Source organism: Peromyscus californicus, unplaced genomic scaffold, assembly GCF_007827085.1.
Source record: "Peromyscus californicus insignis strain IS unplaced genomic scaffold, ASM782708v3 Scaffold_17__1_contigs__length_78620276, whole genome shotgun sequence".
Taxonomy (NCBI): domain Eukaryota; kingdom Metazoa; phylum Chordata; class Mammalia; order Rodentia; family Cricetidae; genus Peromyscus; species Peromyscus californicus.
The window spans coordinates 7,647,606-7,653,605 of record NW_026294469.1 but is presented as its reverse complement, the minus strand read 5'-3'; positions in this window follow the sequence as shown (position 1 = coordinate 7,653,605).

Below are 6,000 nucleotides of genomic sequence, written 5' to 3'. Positions count from 1 at the left end.
ATAGTAACTGGATAGAACATGTCATTTTCATGTTCAAGATTCTGAAAGCAAAAGTAAGAATTTGCCAGGGCCTGGGGGTACTGATCTGCAGTCTCAGCGATGGAAGCAGGATTATAGCTTCAAAACCAGCCCATTCTGTAGTGGGAGTTCTAGTCCAGCCTGGGCAGTGAGACCTTGTGTCAATACAATAGGTTGATCCAGGTCTGGAGATGTGATGCAATGGTAGAGTGGTAGTCTAGCATGTGCATGACCTTTGGCTGAATCGCTCCAGTGCCACAGAGTTAATTCATTTGTGGGAAAATAATAACTATGCTATTGGTTATTTAAATATTTAGGGTGACTGTGCTATTTTAACTTACAATGAAGATTATTAAAATCTGATTTGTGTAACTTTCCCTGTGTTGATAATCTAGTTCGGGTGTACTGACAGGAGCAGAGTATCAGCAGCAGACCTCAGGGTGCTCAGGGAGATCCTGCAAGTGTGCGATGCATAGGTGACCATATTGATTTTGAAACAAATATAGTGCGTTCCACCTTTAAGACTTCTGCCTAAGGCTTGGGTTAGATAACTTAGGTTGGGCTGACCAGCTTGGGAGGTTTCTTCCTCACTCGGTCTGTGGATGCTTTTTCTTCCATCAGAACTCACTATTTCTTCACTCCTTTCAGGCACATCGAGTTTATCTCCTGCTGAAGCCATCAGGTATCTGGCTCTGCTCTCTCGGTGGTACCACAATCCTTCCCCACAATCCTCACAGCTGCTCCAAGGCCTGCCTGTCTTTTAGCTAGCTAAGGGTAAAAGAAACAAGTATGATATGGGTCTCACAGTTGGTTCTCAATCTCAGCTAAGTGTTTCAGTTTGGACATAAACAGTAAAAAGCAAACAAACAAGCAAACTAAAACAAATAGAAACTGGAAGAACCTCTTCTTAAGGAAATGTATTTTTTAATAGAAGTTAAAATTTTCTTTTCTCTCCTATAATCTACTTGTCAGTAGCCAGGTCACCACTGTAGGGCAAAAGAGGATGTCCATGAGACACATCTTTAACTGTTTGGAATCCAATGTCTATTGAAACATTGACTGATTTGTCTGGGTTTATAAAATGGGTCTCAGCATCTTAACTCTAAGCGTGGAGTCATCATGTGATAAAGTCTTACCTACTAGGGGAAGTGATGCCATGAGGATAACAAGATGATAAAATTCTACTACACAATGCTTGAGTGAAAAACTAGAAGGTTTATAGTATTAAAATGAAGAACAAATAATTATTTAATTGCAATCCTTAATATCAAGAGTTAACAGAAATAAGGGATATTTGGGACAATGGATAGTAAAAACACCTACTAATCCATATTATTCACATAGTTCCTTTTTGTGGTGTAGTTTCTTCTCAGCTGAAACACTTCCTGTGGAGAAGGGATACTTACTTATGGGGCTCATGATCTCACAATCCTTAGGAGAACCTTTCTTGCTCTCCTATAAACAGTCAACAGCTCTCTAGGAACAGGTGAGTCTTCACAGGAGGAGCTACCTGAAAGCTGCACATGCAATTGTAATGATCCTGCTTTGGGGAAACATCTTACGGGTAACCTGGGGCCACTTTTGTAATGCAGCTGCCCAAATCATCCTAGCTCTTACAAGTTAGCCTTCCCTCGTGGTCTTCCTGTAAGCAATCCCAATAAAACTCATTGGAAAGATGAATGCTATTTTTGGCCCGACATTGTCTCATCTGGGGTGAATAGGATCCCCTGAATAAGACACACAATAGGTGCTCCAGTAAATAATTCCTAGGACATACAAACATACACAGTCTCACATAACAACAGAGATCGGAAGATCATCACATCCAATACTTTAGTCACTAAGTATTTCTTTCCCTTGTACTGTGGATTTTAGGTTTGGACTACTACTATTCTGAGTTTTCATTTCTTACTATCTTCCAGAAACACAAATCTCTTCATTTTATGCAGACAAGTACTTTATTGAGGACTGATTTCGTTAGAACAAACTCAAGTGGAACTCATTAAGGTGAATGTACCTCCTTGGACTGCTTCAACATATCTATTACTTTGAAAATGTTTTTTATAATTATTATGTTATAATATATGAAATATATAATTATAAAATGCATTAATTCTTTTTCAAAAGATGAAAACTGGAGGGACTAAAAAAATGATATGGAGAAAAGGTCATCTGTGGTTATGACACTATTCAAAGGGGCTTGAGTCTGAACTGAGAAACTTCTTGTACTTGGCAGTACAGAGCTAGCTAGCCCCAGGAACATAGATCCAGGGAGCATGAGGTGCAGACTGGTAGCTTCTTCTCCATGAGAATGAGAAATGCCAAGAAAACTCTGGGAGCAGGAAACTTGAGAAATCTCTGGTTGTAGGCTCTGAATTCATTATTCCAATAAGCCGAGGCAGGTAGTATTGTACTGAAAGGTGGGGTACTAAGTGAAATCCTGCCTACCACTTACCAGAAATGTTTTTATTTCTAAGACTTACTTATTTTTACTTTATGTGTTGGGGTGTTTGCCTATGTGTGTGTTTGTTCACTATGTAGATACCTGGTACCCACATCGGTCAGAAGAGGGCACCAGATGCCATGGAACTGAAATTACAGATAGTTACGAGTTGCCATGTGGGTGCCGGGAATTGAGTGTGGGTCCTCTGGAAGAACACTCAATGCTCTAAATTGCTGAGCCATCTCTCCAGCCCCAAGAATGCCTTGAACACAAAATACTACAGTGTGAGGAAAGCATCATAGAAGATGCTAAGGTAAAGCAGGAGACAGGGAAACAAAACAGAACAAAAACTCCTTTGAGTAATATGAAGACTCAAGAAGCTCTTACATTAATAATACAAGAGCAATTTCAATAAAGGAAATCATAAGTGAGCCACCAGAGATTCTTGGAAATAAAGACCATTCACATATCTACAATAAAAAGCTGGGAAGAATGAGTGGAAGGAATCTTCAGAAAAGTATTGTGAAAGAGAAGGCCAAAGGTGGGGAGGAGAGAGATAAGAAAATTAAGCATCAACAATCTAGAAATATCTACAGAAGAAAGGGGAATTCAAAAGAGAGAGAGAACTGTTAGGAATCTGACTTGTATCTGCTTTCATTAATGCATTTGTGTCCACTTCTGAGTGACAAAACAGCTCGAGGACAAGATGTGACCACATCCTGCTGAGAGGTCAGCGGTAGGATGCTGGGAGCTTGAGTAGGAAGCTACGACTTGCTTAAGTCATAGTTCTGGATCAGAGAACAGCCCACTCAATGCATAGCCGCAGGCATCTGGTGAGAAACTCCCTTTCTGTTTGTGACTTGTCCTTATCAAGCAACATGCAAATTCCGGGAAAGGACAAACTGAAATACCAGGATTGTGTATCGGTGGCCCTGTACTGTAGGCTTTTTATCAGTTCCGAAAGGCTGCCCCATGCTGCTGTCCAAATTCCACGTCCTATTTTCCTTTGTGACTCACTCTGAAAACTGGTCAAATATTTTTTTGAGCAGTCTCTAAGATAAGGAGTACTTCAGCACTCTGAGGTTTGGCCATGGGCTTCATGAGCCCTTTCTGCTTTGGAGAGCATCCTCAAAAACTTTTGTCCTTGCTGGGTGGTTATACCTATGTGCCCTTGACTCTGCCCCTCCCTTTCACTCCCCGATGAAAGGCATTAATGACCTGACACTTCAAAAGCCTCTTTCTATAAGCTCAGTCCTTGCCTGTTTCCAGGATTTTCTAAAAAGATTTACATTTCATCTAGCTTTAATAAATTAACTTTCAACGCAAACATGTTTATTATTGGCTGTCAAAACAAGTTTAAAAATGAGAATATTCCCATTTCTTGCAAACATGTTTGTGAAAAAAGAAAAAAAAAAACAATAACAGAGCTCCCAAAAATGATGATTCTCTGTGATAATCACTCAACACTTCTGAGCTGCTATATAAAGAATGGATCACATGGCATACATTCTATTCTGTGAATAAGGGGAATATTGTTGAGAGAGAGTGAGCCAGAGCCAGAGAGACAGACAGACCCTGAGAGAGACAGAGACAGTGCTAGACCATGTAGAAGCATATGGAGGAGAGTGACTGACATTGGGTGTCTTTTTCAATTACTTTTCCAACTTACATTTTTTTCTTTAAACCAGCATACATGTTAAAGATCATTATGACATTTTTTGTTTTGTTTTGTTTTGTTTTGTTTTCGACACAGGGTTTCTCTGTGTAGTTTTGGTGCCTATTCTGGACCTCACTCTGTAGACCAGGCTGGCCTCGAACTCACAGAGATCAGCCTGCCTCTGCCTTCTGAGTGCTGGGATTAAAGGCATGCTCCACCACCATCCAGCGTGACATTTTTTTTTTAAACAAAGTGTGTATTATGGTTCTCCTATTCTCCCCCTGCCCCATCCCTCTGCTAAGTCTGTTCTCCCTCCATTCATAGTTGGTCTCTTTCATGTCCTTTTGCACAATCTCCATCGACCTTATTTGTTTGAGACATGGTTTCTCACTTAACCTGAAGTTCACTGATTTGGGCTAGACTGACTGGCCAGAAAGCCCTCTTCCCCCAGGTTCTTCCAGTTTCTGTTTCCTAGTGCTGGGGTTACAGGTGTGAGTCACCATGCCTGCCTTTTACCTGGGTGCTGGAGATAGGAACTCAGTTCTCTTGCTTACATAGGAAGTACTTTATGCCCGCTGAACCATCTCATCAGTTCCCTTTTTATGTTTTTTTTTTCAGCTACCATTTTAAAGTTAAACCTAGGCTATGCCTACTATGGTTGTGCTAGAATATAAGGAAGAAGAAACATAATCTGTGGATGAATGCAGTAAATTAATGATGGATTTTCTCAACTATCAGTGAAAGCTGCTTTTATAGTTCGAAAGGCAAATATGTTATTTTAAACATTTGTGGATACGAGAATGATTTAGCAAGCACTCCTTGGCTTGATGATACCCCATCATTAAAGTGTGACTTAAATTTAAATGTGAGAGAATTACTCCTCTTACAGTTAAATCCACAGCCTTAAAGAATACTGCAGCCTTATCTAGCCCTTTCCTCTAAAGAACTAAATGGGTTTTACTGACATTTTCTTACTGCTCTCAGTGTTCCCTAAGGGAAGGTAGCATTGTTTCCATGGGGTAGATAAGAAAATGCAGAGAAATTAAATGAAATGCTTAAGATTATTCAACCAGCTATAGCTTTGGGAAGGCAAATCTGGTCTCCAGAGCCCACACCAATACTTTAACCAACGACGTCAATCTTCACTGGAGGAAAGGGCATAATGAGTGTTAAATCCAGACACTAAATCCGTTTTACTGTCCTCTACACAATGACAGTTGTATTTCAGAACTCTCCCGAAGGCAGATCTTTGCCTTTAAAAGGACACAAGGGCAAAAGTTTGGCACGACTAACCCTTACCAAAGAGTTCAGAGGGATTTGTTTGATTTCTTCCAGTTCCATTTGTCTTGAGAAATAGACCCTCTGGCTGTTAAGTAACCACCCCATAAATAAATACCCATGCTTGCAGTACAGAAAGTAGGGTTTTTTGGGTATCCAAGGAATCCCATTTTCTTAAATGGGGCTCATCTTTAAGTGAACTCTAGGGATTATGTTTGCAATTTGCCTTTAATAGTACATACGCAAGAAGTGGTTCAGGAAATAAATAAATAAAATCAGGTTCACAAAAGGAAGGATCTAAGCAAAACAAGTCTTGGTTCTGTCCTGTTACTTGTCAAATCTTGCAACAATTTTTAAATGAATTAATTTTTAAACATATAAATCAATACAGAGATAATGAATATGTTGTTGTTTCAAAAGAATATTTGATATGGCCAGAATTGTGCTTCTGCATGTTTACATAAAGTCACCAAAGTTTCAATTTTCTATTGGTTCATAGAATGTTTACTTAGCATTGCTTTTTATATGGCAGATTTTGTTGTTCACTAAAGCTTGGACAAACTAAATAAAATTGTGTGTGTGCATTCATGTGTAGGGGTGTACA